A 24,909-nucleotide genomic window follows, 5' to 3' on the forward strand; every position below is an offset into this window, starting at 1 on the left:
AAACTTGCTGAGGACACATCTGTCCCTTCATCCAAGTTATTGATGAACAAGTTAAATAATGCTAAATCAGTATTGAACCCTGGGGACACCACCAGTGACAGGCCTCCAGCCAGACCCTACACTACTGATTACAACCCCCTGGGATCTCCCATTCAGCTGGTTCTTAATCCACCTCCCTGTCCACTCACCTAATCCACACTTCTGAGTTTGCTTGTGAGGATGTTGTGAGAGACAGTGTTGAAAGCCTTGCTGAGGTCCTGGTAGACAATATCCACTGCTCTCCCATCATCTATCCAGGTTGCTGCTGCATCATAGAAGAAAATAAGGTTGTTCAAACATTACTTACATTTACTGAATCCATGCTGACTACTCCTGATCACCTTCTCGTGATACAAGATGGATAGATTTGACCTTCACAAAGATGGATGCACTCCATCACCTTTCCAGGGATTGATGTAAGGCTGACTGGCCCGTAGTTTTCTAGATCTTTCATGCCCTTTTGGAAGACCAGGGTAATATTTGCTATCTTCCAGCCCTCAGGCATCTCTCTTCATGGCCACAACCTTTCAAAGAGAAGCACATGTATGCCATCCTTTTCAGTACCTCCATCCCTCCCATCAGGCCCCATGGATTTGTGGATGCCAAATTTCCTGACTCTAACCCAATGCCCCTCGACCAAGGCAGTCTTTCTTCCAACGTTCCTTTACCCTGGTCTCCTGGAACAGAGATTCCTGGGGACTAGTCTGGCCAGTGAAGACAGTTGAAAAGAAGGTATTCAATAACTGCCTTCTCATCATGCTCTGTAAGTAGGATTCTCCATCCATTTGTAATAGCCTCACCCACATATGTTTTAGTTTTAATTTTGAAAAGAGTGTTTTAATATTTCACAAGTTTCTCATTTTGAAGGGTTTGGGTTTTTTTCTTTTTAGTTAGAAAACAAAAAACCCACACACAAATGAAAATATTTCTGTATACAAACAGTATATTTTAACAACTAGAAAATATTACAGGGCAGAGAATTCCAGAAATGCCCTCTAAACCCATGTCTTTGCTTTTCTGATATCTTCCCATTTCCATGCCATATTTGCTATTCGAATTCAGTTTGGAAAGCTTAAAGCTTAACTACATCAAAATTATACACCTTCTGGTTTTTACCCTCTGTGAAGTGTGTGCAATTAAGTCACCACTGGCTTTATAAAGACATATTCAAAATTTATTAATGTACTGTGTCGGTGTCTCTCATTTGGTGATTACACACATCCCCAAAGTTCAACAGTCTTTACATAACTCATAAATATACAAGGTTTGGCACAAATAACATTTTGGGTTCAGGTACTGATTATATATTACAGGGGTAAATAGTGATGAGATTGGCAGCCTACATGTTTCCTAACAGTAAGTTTCTTATTTCTTTGATATAGCTTTGAATTTTTTTAGTTTCTTCTTAACAACTGAATTGTGCTACCTTGACATTTTTATGCGCTAGTTTGTGAAAGAGCATTTTGGTCCTTCTCTTTTCTTCTCTGGGTTTGTGCTAGACAGCATCTATTATATTTAGGGCCACAGGCTTTCTCTTTCACAGTGAAAGAGTGATCTCTTTAGGCATTAGAGCAGGCCTGAATGAACCTAATCTTAAAAGTGTTCAGCCAATTGCCTCACTGAGAGTTCAGCAGTCTCTGGAATAAAAGTGGTTTATTAAACAAATAATCCTCAGCCATTCTTTCCACCTGGAAAGAATATTTTATGCATGTAGCTTATTATTTACACAATCAAATAAAGCTAAACTCTCTAAGTAAAAATTGAACTGTTCTGTACACTCAGCTCAAAGACCTTAGTCAATATAAAGTGACATTCATTTATTCTGATAGAATCTATTTGAAATTATCACTTTGACTATCTAAAGGTTAGAAAGTAATAGCTGTATTATGTCATATTTATAATAATATCCAGTTATATCTCTCCACTAGAATTTTCAACATCAGAATACTCAAGCCAAGGCCAAATATAGTGGAGAAGCAATAGTGCTATATCTCCCTACTTGAAAGTCATTTAAATTTCACCTTGTGCTAGACCTAAGGAAACGATCTGCTACATTAACCAAATATTGGGAATTTTTTCAATTTTTAAAGGCATGAAATGGGACACGTACTACTTAATAAAGCAGAGGCAAAGCTTTGTGTTTGTATTATTATAGATTATTTTTGTAAAATGAAAATAGAGACCATAAATCAAAATAACTCATTATAAATTTATTGGTTGACAGCAATTTTTAAGTTGGTGTTTTGTTTTTTTTGGTTGGTTTTTTTTTCTGTTTAGATTATGTCGCTTGTCCTTTTATACATGACTTCAAAAATTTTGGTATGCGTTGCTTAAATTCTGTACTAATTAAAGCAGTACTTCTAAATATATTTTCTTCTCTCCTTCACGACAGCAGGCTTATACAAGCAAAAGCAATCTTTAGAACCCCTAGTGAGAATTTTGTCTCCAGAAAATGGCTTAAACAGTCACCTAATTTTCAGATTATTTTTTAATATTAAAAATAATACAATAAACAAATAATTGAGGCACTAGACTTCTAAAAACTCTTTGGAAAAACTAAGTGGAGAAAACATGAAAATTTACAGGATTGCATTGTTTTTGCTCCTTGGTGCAGGTAAAAATTCTGTAAAATAAGAGGCACAATCTTCCAAAGGGAAAACTCATAATTTGAAAAGTTTTTCTGGGTTTTGGAATTGTCATTTTTGTTGCTCTTCCTGCTGTTGTTATTACTTTGTTTTATTTTGCTTTTGTTTGCTTTATTTTCTTAAAATACATATGTCCTCAAACATATATATGAATATTTATAGACAGTAATTTTGTGTCTTTTAATTCATGTTTGCTCTTTTATTAATTTCAATAATTTATTTAATACACAATTGGTGTCAGATTTCCACACAGGAATGAGCTTCATTGATATAGTAATAAATGGTGTATGACAGTGTAGGGAGTTTTTCTTGAGAAAAAACTTACTTTTCTTTCAAACATTTGTAATACAGTTTCATGATGGTTTAGACAGCTAGTCAGGCTTTTTATCCATGCTGCTGTGTTTAATTTATGTGGGTTTCCATATTTATGTGTGTGAAGACGAGGTGCAAAAGGTATAAAATTATTGTTACAATTTAAATTACAAGGATACTCCACTACTAAGTTTGTTTTTTAATCCTGTCTTATTAGTATTGTCTATTAAGAAAAAGTAAAAAAAAAGAAAGAAAATTAACCTGCATTTCCTCACCTTATGTCATCTCGTTAGAAAAGGGGCTTAAACATTGAAACACAAAGTGTTAGTTCCTATAAATAACATAAGCTAACTGTGAGAGAAACTAAGGACTTCTAAATGTGATGATATTTCGTGCAATTATTGCCAATGGAAAAAAATGGTAGTGAGGTGAATATTGCACGACAATCTTAAGAACAATTAATTTAGAAATAAATTATCTGTTTGGATTATCTGTATCTTTGGACTGTCTGTATTTTTTTGAGAGAAAGTGACTGTCCATAGAGTGTGGTATGGACAGAGATTAATGGTATTCTTATTTTTATAGTAGTACTCTGCAATTTTAGATTTAAATCTTTAGATTAAATCTTTAAACATTAGATTGAATACTTCGCTGTGATTTTTAAATCAGAGAGCCAAGTCTGGAAATATTTCCAGATTACTTTGCTGAGGTAAGTGCCATAGTTCATAATTTTTTCCATTTGTACAGTGGGTTTTGATTTTTTAAAAAATGGAATTGAAATTAATATTGTGTATTATTGAAAGATTAACCTAAAAATACTACCACTTCACCACTGAGTGTAAAAGATAATCCCCAAATTATTGTTTTCATCATGAAATTTCTTTGGAAATTTTTGTCAAGGTCATCTTTTTTGCCGCATTTTACCCACACTTACAAGGTGGTAGATGCATATTTTATTCTAGAAAGTAAGAAAAATGATTCCTACATGGAAATTACAATCTAGTATTAGTCAGATCCATTCATAAGAAGGCTAAAAATAATCTAGAAGAGTTTTCTGCTGTATTGAGTATCTGAATGTGCTCATGTTGAGGCTCCAAGTTTCATATCAAGGAAAAGACAAGAATGGTCAAAGAGTAGAACCTCCATTTTAAATTGCATTAAGCTCTTGGTGAAATGACTGATGAAACTAGATGAGGGAAAATCTTTAGTCAGTGCTTCTGTTTGTTCTTTAAAGATCTGTTCTCAGTTAGTGTTCCATTCCCTTCCTTTTTTTTTTTCTTTTTGCATGTGTCCTCAACTTGAGAAGTTTAGATCAGAATATAAGAAATCATTTGACTGAAACTTTATCTATGTTCTGCTTTAGATTATATAGTAAAACAAAGCTGTTAACTGCATCTATTTTTAATAGTGGATTTTTTCCTCTGGGTCTTATATTCCTAGCCCAGAGTATATAGGAAAACTGTAAGAAAATACATTTTTGGGGGACAAGTTAGAAAATCAATAATATTTATGGACATCAGAAATCAACAGTTTTTCACTAGTTATCTTATTTGTGTTATGCAATGTTGTGCCTGATTTTGTATGGTGAGAAATATGGACTATTACTATCTTGATTTTGGATACAGCCTGCTTTGTTGCACCACATTCTTATATTCGACATATAGTTTTCGTATTTTACAGCATACTTTTTCTCAGACAAGTGTCTTTAAATGCTGAATGATTCTGCTAGGAAAATGTTGAGGTCCTAATTCAGAAAAATACTTGAGTTTTTCTGCTGACCCTGATGTGTGTATGTCAATGATTTTGGAGCTGAGCAGAGAACAAATCTTTTTAGTATAGACATTTCTCCTTCTTCAGTTTCAGTTTCCACACTTGATTGCTTCTTCCTACATTGTTTCAACTGATACTGATGTGGGACTCTGATGTAAACCAGACAGCTGAGATTATTAGAGTAAAAACCAGTAATGCAGTTCCTTTTTGTAATCCTTCTTACATTGGTGCTACCAATGAAGTCTTGCCCTGAAAACAGCAGTTTTGGTTCAGTTCAGAAGGCTGTCTTCATTTCAGAGGAGTTTCTTAAACTGCTTTCTTTCTGACTGAAATTTGTCCTGAAACTACACCCTGAATAGCTGCTCACTTCTGACAATAGTGTCCTGCAAAGAAAAGTAATCATGAACTTGATTATCCACAATTGCACCCAATGTAGTAATTTTTCTTACAAAGTAGTTGTAAAAAGCTATACTTATGGTCTGGCAGCATTTGATACCTCTGTTTTCTCAGCAGTAAATAGTGGTACAATCTGTAGATGTAAAAGAGAATCAAGTGTATTGTGTTACCATGTGCTATGCAAGCCACAATACTCAGGTTGCATTGTGTTCTCTTCTCCTGAAAAGGAACACATAATTTGAGATTTACTGTACCAAATTATATCACTTCGAGACTCTGATTTCTACATGTAGAGAGCTATTATTTGTATCGCACAACAAGCAATCAACTACTGAACAGCATCATGTGTCCTGATGACACTGCTAATACTGAAGCACGTTCTAGTACTTGGAATGTGGGAGAAATACAACAGGACTACATTGCTTTTTCTGAAATAATCTCTAATTGTACCTTTTTCTTAAATTTAAAAAATGAACTTCCAAACCTGGACTCATCTACTCAATTCCTCCCTTAATAAAATTAATTATTATAAAACAGAATTAATTATACATTTCCAATTTCAGCTGAATATTAATTCAGCTGTGGTTGTTCTGCATTAAAGAAAGGGCAGCTTAGCAGTGAAGAAGCCATTATGAAATATTACCTGTCATATGCAATTCTGTGGATGTTTACCAAGCAGTACTTGACCTAAGTTACAGCTGAGTATGTAAGATAGATTCCCAGCTTTTTACAAGGTCTCCCCATAGGGTAAAAAATAAATGTTCTGGCTCATTCCCAATAGAAGGAAAAAAAAAATAGCAGTAGAAAACCATTATTTAGAATTATATGTCTCTATTGCCCTTCTGTATTCACAGATTCTATTTTATTACTGTGATTTCAAAGTGCCCTCTCTGAAGAGCTTTTGCTTTTGAGTAACATGCTTGTAAAGCATGTGACATGACATTTTATTCTTGTATATGATCTATTAATAAAGAAAATCTTAAGAAATTTTACAACTTTAATTTGCCTGCATTCCTGCATTTTTATTTTTGATTTCCAGCTAAAGAATAGTTGAGTATTTTTGATCTTCTGATAGATTACTTTCAGTCTTTGTTCATTTTGAAGTCAAAAAAACAAATCTCATTACTAGCAATGGTTTAACATTCTATAGCATTTGAACAGAACTGAAAGAAACATTTGGTCTTATAAAAATAGAGGATTATTTTAGTTGTAATTTCACATTTGAAAACTGGACTATGGTTGTAGAAGGGGGCACATTTGGCTGCCGTTGTGTCCCACCTTTATAGGAAGAGTGAAGAAAATAATGGTCATCAAATCATAGTTTTCTCAATTATTTTCTTACATTTTATTTCCAAATCATACTGACTTTTTCATATTTGTGCCTTTTTTTTTTATTATAAATAACTTGAGTAACCTACAGTTGATATTTTCACCATCTAGAATATTTTTATTATCTCTTACTCCTTTCAGGAACAGTTTCTAGCAACCCCAACTAATAATGTCTTAGCAGTGTGTTGGCCAGTGGCTATTCTGCAGTATTGTTGCCATGGAGTCTTGCTGAGAGGAAAAAAACCACTCACTTAGTGTTATTTTTATTTTTTATTTCAGAGCACTTCTAATGAATAGTGATTGTAGTATCCTTCTGGCTTCTTGTGCACAACAGAAATTTTTCTTCAATCATTCTAACTTTGCTAAGGATTGGAAAGAAGTGAAGCACTAATGGTCATGAGCTATAATAGCAAAAGTTTATGGTCTGGCATATCATCTCTTTTTTCTCTGAACTGCTGTGAAACCCATAAATATTAGTGAGACCAGAGTAAGAAAATTAGTCATGGTTTTAATTAGAAAAACAGTTATCCAAATAAGCACGTATTGTCTTTTGTCTTAAAATAATAAATGTACACCCTAAAGGCCTCAATGACAAAGTATTTTTTTTTTTCATTTTGGTGAGAAATTCCTGATTGTCCTTGATACTTTTTTTTTTTGGCCTTTTTTTCACCCTGGGAAGTGGAGATATATTTTGATATTCCTGAAGGTTTGTATTATTTAGGATACATGAAAAAATTAACTACTCTGAAATAAACCTGAAATAATGTTTAATAAAATTGAATAGAATCTGAATCATACCACTAATTGTCCTTCCACAGTAGGCAGCATAATAGGGTGAAGAGGCAAATGACATATGTCACTTTGCCTTTTTAGTTTTGCTCCCTACCTATTTATATTTCTCTCCATTTCCCTGCAGGAGTATTAGAGGTCAAGATAAGGTATCTTTTTCTTTTTTTCTTTCTCTTTTGAGTTAATACAGCAGGATTTGTAGCTTTCACTTGATTCTTTCTAATGATTATAATAGATTTCATCACAGTATTAATACTGGTATCTATTGAAATGATTTTGGGAAGTGGACTGTATCAACTTATTTCACTCAAACCTACAAAGAACTACTTAATTTCATTCATATTTCTTCCTAATTTATTCATGCCTTTTTGAAACTACTGGCAGTTTTCAAGATGACTAAATGCTAAAAATCTTAGCTGCAAAGAATTTCTTTCAAAGAGTAACCTTGAGGAATGCATAGCTGTAAAATTTCACATCATCCTGTACAGTTTGTCTCAGAATGGAAAACAACACTGCAACCTAAGATTAAATGAGCAGGTGGTGGAGAGTTTCTGATTTGATCAAGTTGCTTTTTTAGACAGGTTAATTGTTCTGATTTATGGTTATCACCTGTATTTCATGGCTGCTTGCTTCCAGCTCTAATTAATGGATCATTTTTAACTGCTGCAACATTAATTGTTCCTTGGATTTCAAGGAGTAGAGGAAACGTGGTTGTTAGTAAATAGAGACTTTGGTTTTATGACCCTTTTTGTATTAGAATGGAAATTGTAATTGTTTGGGGTTGGGTTTGGTTTTTTGTTTGGGTTTTTTTTTGGTTTCTGTTGGTTTGCTTTTGGTTAGAGTTTTTTCTAAAACATAAAATTTCATAGGATCTCTGAAATAAGAATATTAGGCTATGTATGTAGTAATGGTCATTATTAAAATTATACAGAGATTATCTTTAGTGTAAAAATATATTATTTAAAACTTTCTCATATAAGATTATTTGACATTTTTCAGGGCATACTAGATTTTTTTCCATAATTAGATTATTTATACCTTGTCACTTTGTAATACAAAAACACAGTTCTATAAATCTCTTGGCAATGTTTTTTGACTAATGAATTCCTTTTAAAGATACATAAAATCTTGGCCTGAAAATTTAAAGACATGGAGAATCCATCACTTCCTTTTGCTATGTCACTTCAGTAATTGTGTGAACACTAGACACAGTTAAGCTATTTTTTATAAAGCTCTTCTTCTCATGCTATGAATAATAAAGAAAAAATAGATTACAAAAGAACATCGATTTATAAAAGTCAGTATTGTTACAAGAGTAATGGCAGTGCAAACACAAATATGAAGTAAGATTTTTAAGTACTAAATTACAATAGTACTTTATAGAACATATAAAATATAGTACTTTATAGAACATATTAAATATAATACAGGAAGTAGAAGAGGTCAGAGATCATGCAGACATAATAGAAGCAGATGAATATTGAAGTGTTTTTTTAAAAAAAAATCATCCAAATTTCTTACATAGTTACAAGAAAAAGCAGAAAACAGATTTCAATTAAAATAGCATTCTTATAGTTGAGGTTTACTTGAAACTATTGCTAGAAATACAACTAGAAATGGTTCATGGTTTGTTTTTGATTATTTTAAGTGTACAGGATGATATTGGTGAGCTAGTTGCAAAAAAACCCCAAACAACAAAACTTAAAAAACCTCACAAAGGCAAAACTATCTAACTTATTCTGAAAGGTGTCTTTTTACTTTTTTAAAAACTATTCTTTTTAGAAATATGCGGTTCTCTCCAACAATGTAAATTTAATGTAACATCTTATCTTTCATCATTTATGAGTCATTCTTGTTACAAACACCCCCACTTATGAGCAAATTTTACAGTTTATATTACTGGTAAATTTTCTGTATCTTTCAGACTTTGTGTAAATATTTTCCAATTAATTCCTCAAATTTTCTTTCTGATTTGCAGTTTCTATAGGTAGACAGGCTTACTGCATTAACTGACAGGCACTTTTTAGCCCTTTACATTGGCACCAAATCCTAACATGCATATTTTGTGCTCTGGTCCCCAGTCAAACAGATGTGGCCTAGGTGTGAGCCTTCAAAGCAAAATAGAGATGTCATTGCAACATGATTATTGCACTCCCCTGGAAAGCATAAAATCAGCAGGAGCATTGTATTTACAAAATCATCACTACATCCCAACCTTCACAAGGAAAAACTCTCCATCTGATAAAGAGGACATGGTTCTACAATATGCAAGAGCTCACCTTATCAGAAAGTGAATCTGCCTTGATCAGATAGGTGGAACTTGTATAAGAATATCATCAACAGTCTGCAATCACAGTTTACTATTGTTAAAGAGACTTATTCTATGAACTAGGGCTATAATGCTGCAACGAAATTGTGGTCATTTATTTTGAAGTATTACTTCGTGAAGTACAGTTTTAAATAGAGGGGTTTTTAGAGCTACCAAAATAGATCAAATTTCAACATTTAGTTACCTGTAGATTTCTCCACAGAACAAGGTTAGCATTTTACAAAAAATCCTGGAATCTTTCAACATTTAAAAAAAATCATAAGTATTCTATCTTTTCATTAACACAACAGAGACAACTTTAGCCTGTCCAACTTTGGTTAAGTCAAGCTCCTGCTCACTTGATTCATGTGCTGCATTTGTGAGCTTGGCCTTTGCTGATGGGAAGGAGAGGAAAACAGGTTTATTGAGGTCTATTAAGCTCCCATTAACCTACAAAGTGGAGACACTTTCTGTAATTTTAAGTGTTCATCTATTGAATTCAGCAACATTAAAGTCAGCCACCTCTGCCCTTACTAGCATATGTCATTATAATCAAAGGAAATGTCTAAAAAGCTGGAGCACACCATCTGTAAGTTGCAGATCAGGATTGGTTTCTATTCATGGGCAGAGTGCCCTTATAGATATGAATATTAATATTAATGTTTTAAAATGGTAATCATTGTGAATAGTTACTGTGCCCCTTTATCCCCTTGTTTCCTTTTTGAACTTCAACATTTTTTGATATTTTCTAATTATATCCTTTCTGTAACGAAACAGACATGAACATAGCCCTCTGGTCAAGGCTGTGTTCAGGTTCTGCAACCTACAACTCTGGCAAGAAAAAGAAGTTGTGGCCTCAAATTAATTAGAATGTGTCTTATAAAAACAAATCAAAACAATGCATAAAGAGAGTCACTAAAAAAAATGGGAGTCCTGAAAGTTATTTTAATTTATCTGCATATTTTTGATTTAAATTGTTATTTCTATTACTTTTCAACGTCTGTGTTTCAAGTACATATGTGAATTTATAGAACTGGTTAGCAAATGGAGAAAACAGAGTTTGTGTTTATGAATAGAGCTGTGTCTGAAAATTGGATGTAGAAAATTACTTCGGCTTTACATTTTTTTTTTTTTTTCCCCCAGATGTTTTGCTTTTTCATGCCCAGGGATTTTTGTAATATGGTGGATAAGTTCCAGAAACAACACCTGCATGTCAATCACATGCAATTTGCAATTTCCTTAGACTGTTGGTTACTTTCGTTTTTTGTAGAAAAGATGCAATTACATGCCAAATTACACTGATCATGTCAACATATTAATGCTGGACCTCATGTTTACCCATGCTTTTCTTTTTGGAAATCAGTGACCCTAGATATTAAAAGGTACACGGTGAAGTATTTAAATTATATATTAGAGAAATTAGCACAAGAAAAAAACAATTCCAGTATCACTTGTTTTCCATTTGAGTTATGAGTGTCTTATCCCTCAAATTCTGAACCTTCACAGCACTGCTGCATAAGGGAGGACTTGCTCTGAAAAAGGCCATTATTTGGATTTTGCAGAATTGCTAAAGTTGTGGTGTTTGTAGAGCAGAACACATTTTTTTTTCTGCCAGCAACCCATATAAAATTCTAACAAGAGCACTGAAAAAGGGATTGAATCATGTATGAATTTTAATTTAAACTACTCATGTACTTATAAGTACAGAGTTCATAGAGATGAGGAAGCCAGAGCCCAGAATTCAGCATAAAAGTTGAAAAAAAAAACCTGTCCAAGCCAGCAAAATGTATCCTTGTGGCCAAGAAGTTATTCTGAGATGCATTAGAAAGAGTATTCCCAGCATTCCTAGGATTCCCAATAGTATCCTGCAGCGCATCAGGAAGAGCACAGACAGCAGGTCTAGGGAGGTGATCCTGTCCCTCTGCTCAGGCCTGATGAGGCCACCTCTGGAGTGCTGTGTCCAGTTCTGGGCTCCTCAGGACAAGAGAGACACCAAGCTGCTGTAACAGGTCCAGAGAAGGTGAACAAAGGTGATTAAGGAACAGGGGAATCACTCTTATGAGGAAATGCTTATAGAGCAGGGCCTGTTCGGCCTTGAGAAGAGACCACGGGGAGAAGACCTCATCAATGTTTGTAAATATCTGAAGGGAGGGTCTCAAGAGGATGTCTGTGCCAAGCAATAGGACAAGAAGCAAGGGACAGAAACTGATGCACAGAAAGTTCCACCTGAACATGAGTCAGAACTTTACTGTGGAGGTGACTGAGCACTGGAACAGATTGCTCAGAAAAGCTGTGGAGTCTCCCTCACTGGAGATATTTAAGAACTATCCAGACACATTCCTGTGCAATGTGCTCTAGAAGTGACACTACTTGGCAGGAAGGTTGGACCAGATTACCAGCTCTGACGCCTTCCAACCTTACCTGTTCAGTGTTTCCATAATTCTATGTTAAGGCTGAAGGCTTTTTTGTCTTTTCTTAACAACAGAATTTAAGAACAAACCTATTAGCTAAATCGAGCTAAAAGTTTTAAAAGGCATGGAACACACAGTGCAGGAATTTCTTGTGCCTTGTTACATTATTTTTATTCTGTAACTGGTGAAAAAAAACTCAGTTGCTGTGCCAGCAGCTGGCTTAAGATAAGGTTTGCATTAAAATGCATGCTAGGTTCACTTTATAGCACTTCTTTGCTGTTACGCAGGTGCTATTGAGGAAGGCTCTCTACAAATTACAAATTCAGCAGTTTAATGAGTCTGTCAAGCTTGTCAATTGTCAAGGAGAGAAAATGGATAATCATCAGGAAGAAAGTTCAAGGTGATGTCTTTGCTAAGTTGTAGAATGCTAATATCAAATAAGTGTGAGTATGAACAACCTCTGTGTGAAAATTATAAATCTTTTCCTCAGTATCTCTGTGCCTTATAGTACAGCTAACACCACCCATTGGCTTCCCTCTGCTGGCTGTTGTGAGCCAATTATTTCAGCATTGAAGCCCATACAGCTGAAAAAAACCCAACCCTCTTGTGAACGCCTTTTTAATTAACTGTTAACTTGGCATGTATCTTCCTGTTACTAAGGTTACTTTATTTCATCAAAGAATAACTCAGAAATGATTATTTTTCTTAAAGGTGTTAAAGACCTGAAAGGAGGGAAAAACAAACACTTACTTCCTTGTCTGACAATCTCTACTCATGTAGAGGGGTTAAAACACCTGTCAAAAAGAGTCTCTTTCCCAGGTAGCCTATGTTACAGGACACGTGATAACCCAAATTCTTTCTTCTGCAGTTGCAATTCCAAGTGGTAGGCATTTTTCAGTTTACGGATTTTTTGTTTGCAATCTAATCTATTGTTAACTTCAAAATCAGCCCTTTAACCTGGGATTAATGCTTTTGTGTAAGGAAACACATTTCCTTTTAATACGAAAAGTTCCAAAACTACTCAGTCTTTGGAAAGAGTTAAACCATGGAAAATCTAGTAAAATGTTGGGAAATAACAGATTCTTGTCTCATTTAAAGACAGGGATTCTTTTTTTATACTGTAAGCAATCTTTAACTATATGACCATGGTAAATTTTTCATCACAACTGCTTTTCTAGGTAAATTTTGGAAAGATACATTCAATGACAAAATGAAATAGATCAGACTATAATATATTCTACACTGAGATTTTTTTTAAAATATATCTTTTCGCAAGCATCACTAAATATCTGTTCCAGTGTTTTCAGTGGCATTAAGTGATAAAAGCCACGGACCTTCAAAAGCTCAAATATGTAATTTTATTCATAATCATTAAAAATTCCTTAAGTGCAAGGTCGTCATAACAAATTCAGGATCAGTAAGAAAATATTTAGGTAATTTCAAGAAGTCTCTAGAAATAAAAGCAATCTGTTCATCTTCATGTATTTGTGTGGAATAAGCAGCACAAATTAGTAAACTATTTTAAACTCCTTAACATAATATAGTTTTGAATAAACAAATTAATACATTTAGGAACTTAATACCATAATGTCTGACAAGCTAGATTTATATTTGTACGTGTAAATTATAACTTTTTTTAGTGTCTTATCTCTTCAAGGATGATACAATATTAAGCAATATTTAGAAACTGTAGAACTCCATGAGAGTTGTTCTTCATTCCCCTAGGTCTTTATTACTTATATCAATCTCCTAAAGTGAATGATTCTGATGAATCTATGCTTTTACTCTAAATATTTTACTGGAAGTCCTGGAGCTGTAATTACAGGCAAAAACTGCAGCGTCTTTCAAAATTTAGTAGGCATTTTGTTTCTTGTGGAAAATGTAACTTAGAGAGTGACAGTTTAAAAACTTCCAAATTTTTGTTGTTTTGCTTGAAAAAAACCTCTTGATCATAGCAAAATAACTTATTTTAGTGGAACAGTGTACTTGAAAAGAGAATTAAAATGTTGCTTTATGTTAGTCTGTTCTGTATTACATATGAGAGCTTCTCTCAGTGTGCCTTTTTTCTTCAAAATGGAAACACCTCAATTTACTTCCTCTTCATGACTTAAACAATCCCTTATGTGACATTTGCAAATTTCAGTTAGGAATGGAGTCAGATTTCATCAAGACAATTTTAGGCCATGGTTCCAATGCCTCTTTGAGATTTATTTCCTTACATACTCGTCTAATACAGCCATGACTATTTATTCTCTAGACGCTTACTTGAGTTATATTACAATAAAATCAATAAACTTCAAGTGGAAAGAACATACTCTTAGATGAGGATGTCTACAAGAAATACTAATTTTTATCAGCAAGCAAGACCAAAATTCCTATCATTATGACCAAGAACCAGAACTCTTTATTTCTGCTAAATGAGATTTATACATTACTGAAGAAATCGTAGTCTGTAAGTAAAGTGTATTCATTGCTATGGTAGTTCAAAACTGTAACCTTATGTGATTCCTATCAAGTAGTTATAATAAAAGAAACAAAATTATGGTGTGACCTGACCACGAGTAAATAGGCAATGCCGGCATCTCTAACTTCTCATTTACAAATCATATTTGGAAAACTTCAGAACCCAACTGCCTTTTCTAGCCTTGGTCAAAAATTTTTTTTGAATTTTCAAAACAGCGTGTATCCATTCTGAACTTGTGTCTCCGTCTCTCTGGGTGCCTCCCAGTGAACCCCGGCCAGCCCCGGGTCGGCAAACAGCGGGGGGGCAGCCCCGAAGTGACCGACAGTGGGGGGACACTCTCTGGTGCCCCGAGGGTACTGAGGGCAGCTAGGCTAGTCACCTTTGCAGCAGAAGAGACGCTGGAGACATCGGTGGAGGGTAAAAGGCCGACTCTGAACAGGGGGCCAATCCAAGGTTTATTCAGAGCTCCCCAGGGAGCCCCACTCCTCAGGGGGCGCCATGCTCAGAGTGAGACAAAGGAGTCTCGAGGTTACATTTAAAGGGGGGGAGGAAACCGAGGGTAGATACATTTGCTGACCAATAAAGACCTTCCAGGGATACAGCCTTAGGGGATGGACATTTGGGATAGCGTATAACATCATCCTTGGAGGGCTGACCCCTGGCTTCGGGCTAATCACTCGACGGCTTTGACCGAAAGATCTAGATAGAAGGGATGGGATGCTGAGTGACTGACAGAGAGCCAGGGTGGGGATTTGGGGGATGATCTCAACACAGGAGAATGGTTATACAGGTGGAGGAAGGGGGTACAAAAAGGGGTACATCATAGGGGGGGAATAAGGGGGTACAAAATCCAACTATTACAAAGTATTACAAAGTATAAAAGCACGCTGCAACATCCTTGTCTTCTTCTCATTCATGAGAAGAATTTGCTTTGTGCATGCTGGCCAAATATATGTATACATATGTACTTGTAAACATAGATACGTACTTAGAAACATAAAAATACACACAGAAGTATCGTGCATCAGTGTGTACATAAACCTCCAAGACAAAATCCCTGTTAAAGCTGTACTACTGGAAAAGCTGTTGACTTCTATTGGAACTGTGCAGTTTCACAGAAGGTAGACAAAAATAATGACTGATATAAGTTGTTACGTTTAAGCAAAAATAAACTAAAACCATAATTGGAATTACTATGCCTACTTTTACTGAGGAAAAAAAGGAGGTAGTTATGACACTGAAAGTTAACTGCATCATGCCATATGAAACCAATCCCTGAAATGCCAGAAAGATTATCCACTCTTTTCTCTACAGGTATAACAATACTGCTAACTTTTATGTTCTAGTTGATACATCAACTAGTTGATTTTTAAATTAATTTTCATAATTTTCTTCTGTTGCTCTTTTCTTTTTCCTAAAACCACATGCAGTAGAAATGAGGAGACAGGGAAGAAACAGTTAAACTCCTGTTTAACTGCCATATTGAATGAAGAGAACACAGAGAAGAATAAGTATTTTAAAAGCATGAGAGATCATTTGACTTTAAGGGACACCTGTAATCTTGTACCAAAAGAGAATCCCTTCTGATCATTTTACTGTTTTATATTGCCTTTGATTTCATAGGCTGCCCAGTGACTTGCAAAGTTCAAAATGGCACTTAGAGTCTCTTTTGCAGTAAAACACAGAAGAATGCTATGATTTTGAGTTTGAAATTATGATAAGTAGAGAGCTTGGAAAAAGAGAAACCTCTTTTCATAGACAGCTACTGCATAATTATGCAAAGGTCAGTAAAAGTATATTAGGTGGTCTAACACATTTCATACATGACGACAATGCATAACTCATGCATAAACAAATCACTCTGAGTTGTCATTACTTTCACTGTCATACACAGATTTCAGTGTTAATTTTAATAGACAGTGTTCCACTTTATTACAAGTACTCAAAATATCAGCCAAATGCTCCCTAGGACATTATAAACAAACAACAAATTAACAGGTAGAACTACTCCCAAGTTACTTAAACCTCACAAAAAATTATTATTTTAATAATACCCTATATGATTCTGAAATTTTAATCAGAGAGAAGGCAGAATCCAAACAAAAAAGGGACTCATGTTCATGGAAAGCAAGTAGAGCTTTTAAAATTTATCAGTATAAACAATTAATAATTATCAGATCTACAGTAATCCGGCAAAAATCTTAAAAATCAATCATATCAAAATCCACATGGAAAAAAATAATAAAGTTGATCAGCTGAATTATCTTAATTATCTTTTTTGTAGTAAATTCAGTTGTAATTTGCTTTACAACATTTCCTTGTTGAGTATACAAGATTTCATGCAGCATAGATGATAAAATAGTTTTCATAGCTAAAAATTAAGACTTTTAATTTTTATAAAAAACAACTGAGAAGATCAAAAAGTTTATCTCATGATGGATAAACAGGGATTTTTTTTTCTTTTTTCTTTTATCTGATGGCCTTGTTTCACAATATTTTAACATTGTAGATACATGTTGTATTTCAGAAGAGACGTTGTGACTGTTTGATTCCGTACGCTATATTAAAGGAAGCCAACATCTACATTAGTCATCTCATCTCTTTTGTTTTATTGAATGTCTGGGTGACTACTCCTCTCAGCTCTAGTAGGTGTTATGCTGGGAGAATGTCAGTTTGTAAAGGAACTAATATTTTTTTGGTACTTCTGAACCATGATAAGTAAATTAATTGGAAGTTACTTGCTTACATTTTCAGGAAAAGTAATGGAATACTTGTGACTCAATGAGTTCTGGGGCAGAGAATAATTGTAATTTTCATCAATGAAATAACAGTGATATCTGTATGTAACAGGAAAAAAATTCCCAATGTGCCATTTACAGCAATGAAGAGACAGTGGAAAAGGGAGAGGAAAAAACTGGGTTTTCTTATCAAAGCAATGTCTTGAAACACAGATCATGGCCTGTTCAGAGTTTAGGAATGGTATTATCCAATTTAGTATGCTCACCAGAAAAACCACACACATATTTGCTCCACCTCCCACTCCTACGATCAGAGGCACAAACTGTGAAGATCACAGGCTAATATAAGAAAAGAAACAGTAGCAACAACAATATTAATAGCAAAAGATATACAAGAGAGGGTGATCTATATGCAAAAATGCTTGCTATGGATCCTACAACAATAAACAATTCTGGATGGCTTCCCCTATCATGTATTCCTGACCAGCAGGAATCCCTTCTTCCCAGTAAAAGAGTCCTTTTCCCCCAAACTGTGTGCAGTCTTAGTGACCCAGTATAAGATATTAAGCTATTAGGGAGCACCCAAAGGGGTGAAGGGACTTGAGGAAAAGACTAATGAGGAGCAGCTGAGGTAATTTTTTCTGTTCAGCCTTGAGGAGGAGTTACAGCTTTCTCACAAGGGTAAGAGCAGGTACAGACACTGATGGTTTTGGTGACAGGACCAGAGGAAGTGGCCTGAAGTTATGTCAGGAGAGGTTTAGGTTGGCTATTAGAAGAAGATTCTTCCCACAGAGGGTGGTTGGGCACTGGAACAGTTCACCAGGGAAGTGGTCACAGCACAAACCCTGACAGAGTTCAGGAAGCATTTGGACAGTGCTCTCAGGCACATGGTGTGACTCTTGACGTGTCCTGTGCAGAGTCAGGAGTTGGACTTGATAATCCTTGTGGATCTCTTCCAGCTCATCACATTCTCTGATTCTGTGAACAGAAAACGTACATAAAATCTTCTATTAAAGAATAAACTGTCAGTAATAATTTATATTATTTTCCAAGTGCTAAATATTTGCACATTACATAGGTTCTCCCTGTTTCTCACGCAACTGGATGAAGAAGGAAGAATTAAAATTTATTTCTTCTTTCAAGGTCCTGCTTGGAAATTTCCAAAAGAGTACTAGTATTTGATAAAATTAAGAAAGTTAATTGACTTATTGTGGCAAAAGAACGTATATTTCTGACTAGCTATATATAACTCTTAGAAAAAGTCCAGAGAAGTAGAAGAAATTCAGAAAGCTTAATTTATCAATCAAATATAATTTGAAACCAGTTCTACCAGTAATAAACATGTAAATAATTGTATTAATTAGTATAATCAGAAAAAAATTTCAATATTTATTTCTTCTCTTTTTAATCAGTTTATGTCATGTACTGCAAGATTTTTGAATAGGAGATTCTGTTTTACTAATAACATTTCATGAGTAATCCAGTGACAAGATTGTGCCTAATGAATACTTTTTGTGTTCTGCTGTTTAGTTGTCACCTCAGTAAAATAAATTGCCTAAATTTTGATTTACGTGTTCAATGATGTTGTTTACTGAACTGAACTGGCAGAGATCATAGTTTAGATGCATGTTGCAAACTTCTTTTGTTTGAAAAAATGTAAAAGGCATCCTCCTACAGCATGTAATTTTCTCCTGAAATCTACATTGAGACCCATAGGAATTCATTGCAGCATGTTGTTGCAGACCTAGCACAGTTCTACTAATATATGATGGATATCATGAAGGAAAGTCTGCTTTGATTTTTCTTATTAATTCTGCAAATAAGAATTGAATTCCAGTTTAGTGCAAATGATATCATGACAGATTAACAACCATTTAGAGATAGGTGTCTCTACTAACTATGATAAACTATGAAACATGAGATTATAAACTATGAAACATGAGATTATAACTTTGCCACTAAACCTTAGTTTTTAATGAAATCAGGAGCAAACAAAAAATTTTTGTAGTACAGACATAAGTGAGTAAATCACCTCAAAAATTTGAAATGTGAAGCTTGGGATCATTTAGTCAGAGGTTTCTGCTGGGTAACATGGACCACTCCGTTCTGTGCTTCTACAAAATAAATATTCTCCTTGTCCCAGAGTGAAGGCAATTTTCTAGTGCAGGTGGCAGGAGATGTTGACAGTAAAGGCAGCAATAAATTCAAGGAGATAGTGAAAGGAGTACAGTTCTCACTGTAGCTGTCGCCATGATTAAGACATCCTGAGTGTTCATGCTGGCCAGTTTTCTATTTTAAATAAGAAACAGAGAGAAGAAGAAAAAAGAAGATGGTCTCAGAATTTGGTGATATATACTTGTCCTGTTTAGATTAATTCAGGTGCAAAATTTGTATTTTTGATTCTTGCTTTTCTGTAACATATTTAATATTTACCTACACATACCTCTACTCAAATATGCCCTCTATTCCAAAAGCTGGAGAATAGGAAGACTACTGTGTATATCTAATTATAACTGAAAAATATATCCAAAAAGAAAAAAAAAATATTGACTTCAACATTTACATTTTGAAGAAAACATTACTGCTATTTAAACACCAAAATGTAATTCTAATTAATAATTCTGGAAGTACTTTTCATCCTTAGAAGTAGCACTCCAAGCCTATTATTCTGAAATACTGTAAAGGTCGTCTGTAAAAAGATTTTCTTCTGCCTGTCAACACATCCACACACAAAGATGGGAAATTTTAAGATCAAAATCTACATTTGAATTGTTTATGAATTCTTAATTAACCATGATAATTCTGGACATCAATCTCTGTTAATGTGCATGATGACCCTTAAGCGGTGCATTCTATTATTTTTCTTAAAGTACTTGACCAAGGTGATGAGGCAGATTATAACACGTAGTTGTTGCAATTCAAGCCCTTTGTTCTATGAATTGGGTAGAATTCTAAGAGTACATAGAAAAGCGTATCTTTTCCCATTCCCTGTTCACTTTTGTATGTTGTTGGCATTATTTTTATATAAGCTCTGAACATTATGATCAATGGTCCTCTGAAAAGCACATCTTTCTCTGTGTCTTTGATAAGGAATACTTCAGAGAGGCTGTTGATGTGCTCACTTGATTAAAATTCTTCCAGAGTTAAAAAAAGACTTTTTTACCTTTCATATTTGTTAAGATTACAAACAGTGAAAGAAATTTGAAATAAACTACTTAACAACATTAAAGTCAAGAATATTTTGCAAATATGTGAAATATCATTTGCTCAGCACTTTTGAGCTAAGTCAGATCTAGTCAGAAGAGGGAGTTAAAGACTTTTGTCCATTTTGGTCCATTGGCTATATTGAAGGTAGTTAGTTTTTGAAATTCATTGCAAAATGATGAATCCAAGATAAGCTATGAAAACTGTACCTTTTTGAAGATATGTTTATTATAGAAAGACAGCTGAAGTGCTAATACTGGAAAACCATCAATATATAAAATATATACTGAAAAAGATTAATTTAAAAAAAAAAAGAAAAATATGTCTAATTTCACTGCATCAAATTTCTGTCTTAAAACAAGGAGACATCTATTTAGAGAAAGAATGTCTTCTAGACTTGTATTTCTGTTAAGTAACTACTTTTAAAAAGTCACTTAATGGACAGAGGAAGGTTTTATACTAGAATAGCCATTATATTTTCCCATAAAATTGTAAGTCTTGAGAAAGTGGTAGATCTAGTGGTTGATTATATCTGGATTAAATGCTAACTATAGAATTAAAGGCAAGGCCAATATGTTTTCTATATCTAATTAATCTCTTTCTGAAATTAGAGTTGTATGTTACACAAAAGTATGGGGGTTTTAAGAGAAAATTTTATTTTGCTTTTTGTGTTAATCTTGTATGTACTTTATACATTATTCTGGCTTTTGAAAAATATTTATTGGAACATCTTTAATGTAGTGTGGTACTAGAATAACTCTAGATGTTTGGCTTGGAAGTCTACAAGACTGCAGTAATTACAGGCATGTTTCTGCAGTTAGAGCATAGAGCTAACAACAGCTATGTGGAACTCCATGTAGTATTATACACACAGTTCTGCATAAGCTTGTGAACTATAGATATTTGTAGAGAAAAAAATATTGTATCACTTGCCCTGCTTTGAAGAAACATAAAATAGAAGAGTTTTATTTCTTTAAAATACACAATCTTTACACTAAAGAAATTGAAGTACTTCAAAATCCATATTTTTAAAATATAGAATTAGAAAGCAGGGTATGAAAGCATAATAATTTCATGAGAAGTGAGTTTTTAAAATCAGGCTATAGATGGGTACACAATCAAGGAGTCAAACAAAGCAGAATCCCACTTGAACAAGACAGACAATGGAAGTACAACATCCTCAGAGTGAATTTTACAGCTGCCATGGGAGCAAGTGGTTTCCCTTGGATGAAACCTTGAAAATAAGAAAGAGAATCTGTTGAAAAATATCATATTCTAGGATCCATCATAAAAATTCCATATCTGCACCCTACACACTACATAAATGTTTCACTACATTTAATGGTAGATTCTTCTATTGTCTTCTATTCTTATTGGGTTTAAAGATATATACATAAAGATATATACATGCATCACAGTAAATTAGCCTCTTAATTTCAAATTCTATAAGTTAACATTATTACAAGTCACACAAGTGATTTTGCTCATTGTAAAAATTTGCAATTTTTCATTACAATTCATTGGTATTTAAAGAAGAAAAGATATTTTGTGCATTTTCTTTCTTGCACGGTACAGGTATTTTAATAAAAAAGATCTCTGAACAATACATCCTAAGTATAGTAAAGTGGAATACTTATTTCCATAAAAAGAAGGAAATTGTTTTAATAGAACATACAAGTATCATATTACTTCCTCAAATTCAGGAATTAAAAAAATAAAAACGAAAAACACAAACCCAAAAGAAGATTTGGACTTCAATTTTCAACAAAGAAAGTTGTATTTTCATTGTAAACATATAATACCACAAAGTTAAATCCACAATATAACAGTATATTTGGTTGTAAAACCCATAATATATTGTATCTCTGATCCTGAGGTATTTGAATAAGACACTTCTTAATAGGGAGAAAAAATATATGTGAGTGGGCAAATATTAAAACAGCATGTTGAAGTTTTAGCTGAATAAATATTATCAGGTAATAAATGACTATTTTTTATTAATTATAAAAATATTTTTAAATTCCATAGAATCTCCTGATAAAATCAGAAAACTTCATCAAAACATTAAAAAGTCTTGTTCCTACAAAAAAAAAAAAAAAAAAAAAAAAAAAAAAAAAAAAAGTATACAGGAAAGTTCTCATATTCTATGAAATTTAAAGTCTAAAAACTGAATAATTTTAAATTAAATAAAAATAAATTAATTCAGCCTATCTACACTTACTATTCCTGCACATCATTAGATACTTATTGGAATCAGTGCAGGATCCTGTCGTGCTCCTTGTGTATAAGTAAGTGACAATTAACTATGCTAATTTTCTATGTTGTCTTGTTATTTCTCAACGAATGATTACCAAATATTTATTAATCATCATAAAGCAAGCATTGTCTCAAAGTGCCATGATAGTAGGGCTTGTGCAAGCACAGTACCAGAAGGTGGAAAGTGCATTTCAGAGCATTTGCCGTTATAAAAGACAACATATGGATAAAGATATTCTGGAAAACTCAAGGAAGCAATAAGGCAACAGTGGTCACCATGACAGATGGTAGTACAGACCTCCAAGAACATAAGCATTTTTATGAGTAATTCTAGTCTACTTCTCTAATTTTTAGTTACAAAAGTAGAGTTTTAATGATGAATTTAAAATCAAACAAAGGAATAGCTTTGAAGATATTTACAAAATAATTCCCCGAGGTGAATGACCACACATTGATGTTTATTTGAAAATTTAATAATGTGATGAAGAAGAACTAATATTATGAGTTACTGAGAGGCATTAAAAATCTTCTTGATACTACACAGAGATAATTAAAAGTTAGGAATTTTGAAAATGAAGGCAAGTGGTTAATTTTTGATATGATAAAAACAAGGAGGAGACTGGAAGTCTTCAAGACAAAAGGTAATACAGAACATGAGATTATGAGAACCTGGATCAAAGTACTTGCATATAAATGGGAAGAAGGACTTACCGGTTAAAACCCAGACAGGATTTGAGTATATAAAGCATGGAAGGATCAATAGGCATAATTACTGGTGTTCACAATGCCTAAGAAAATGAGGCAACTGCAGGGCTCAAATACAGCAAGAAATCAAGATATGTCTGTTAAGCATGCAGATGGTTGAATGTTACATTCTGTTAACATGATGTGACAAATATATTCTACAGGCTAGAAGATTTAATTTGGATCTGATTAGAGTGGTCTGAAATATAAAAGTAAAATTTGGTTTTTTAATTTTTGCCTAAAAGAGTAGTTGAATTTTGGGTAAAATTATCAATATTAGAATTCAGTTGGGGAAAAAAGACCTTAACCAAGTTTGTAAAGCATTTTGAGATTGCTGTAAATAGAAAGACAGAGAAAAATTTTCAAAGAAAAAGAAAGTTAAAAAAAGAAATCAAAAAACCAAAAATTCATTCAGAAAATAGTCACAAAAGAAAAAGAAAAAGGATTTGCCTGACTATTCTGATGGCATTAGACAAAGAAGACAAGAGTGTCATCCTGTGTCTCAGACAGGATTTGGATACAAGACTGTTTAAAGAGACTATGAGAGGTCCTTTGAGGGATCCACATGTTGTCAGAGACCAGAGAAAAAAAAGGAAACAAAGAGATGGTAGGTGGAAAATCAAATGGGGTTAAAGGAAAGACATTCTATAGTCTAAAGCTACTAGCTATGTGCAAGGAAACAGCAAAAAGAAATGGAGAAAAATTAGAAGGAGGAGAAGGAGAAGAAGAAGGAGAAAGAGAAGGAGAAAATGAGAGATTTATGGAAAAATAAATTACACTGAGGAAAAGACAATATAGTTCCATATTTTTTTTTTCATTTTCTTGAAAGTTGAGCAGACATTTTGTCAAGAAAAAATGGAGGTAAAAGGAGAAAGAACAGAAGATGGAAAAGGCATGGTTGGCATAGATTTAGAAAACTGGAATGTTTTAGCAAGAAACATGACCAAGGTGAAAACAGAAAATAAACCCAAATGTCCTCTTCCACTTGACCAGTTTGCAGTATCTGAAGGAGGGAGAGAATGGAACAGGTCAGCCTTTTGGGATGAAGACAGAAAGAACCTTGATTTGAAGAAAGTGTAACAAAGAGGAAATAAGGAATAATTAATGAAAAAACAAACAAACAACAAAAAATTGAAAAGGAAAAACAACATTTAAAATGGTGGAAGAGTTTAAAAGAAAGGACAAGAACGGAGTAATACTTCTGACTTTGAATCCACAGACCAGTCATATAACTGCACTCTTGTTTGTACTGATCATGAAAGGAAGAAGTAGGAAGATTACCCCAAGTTATTTATCAGCAAAAATGCATCCAGAATTAAATTTATTGTGTTTTGGTTCTTGTGGAAGGAAGTATATGAACCATATTACCAGGGCATCTGGAATAATTTAAGAGAAAATGATCAGCATGGCATGTGTGGTAACACCTCGTGTAACTCAGGAGCTTTCTGGGGGAGCTGAAAGGTGTATAATCCAAATATAGACTTAAAATCACTCTGCTGGGATT

This window comes from Onychostruthus taczanowskii, unplaced genomic scaffold, assembly GCF_017590055.1.
Source record: "Onychostruthus taczanowskii isolate IOZ18803 unplaced genomic scaffold, ASM1759005v1 scaffold109, whole genome shotgun sequence".
NCBI classification, from domain to species: Eukaryota; Metazoa; Chordata; class Aves; order Passeriformes; family Passeridae; genus Onychostruthus; species Onychostruthus taczanowskii.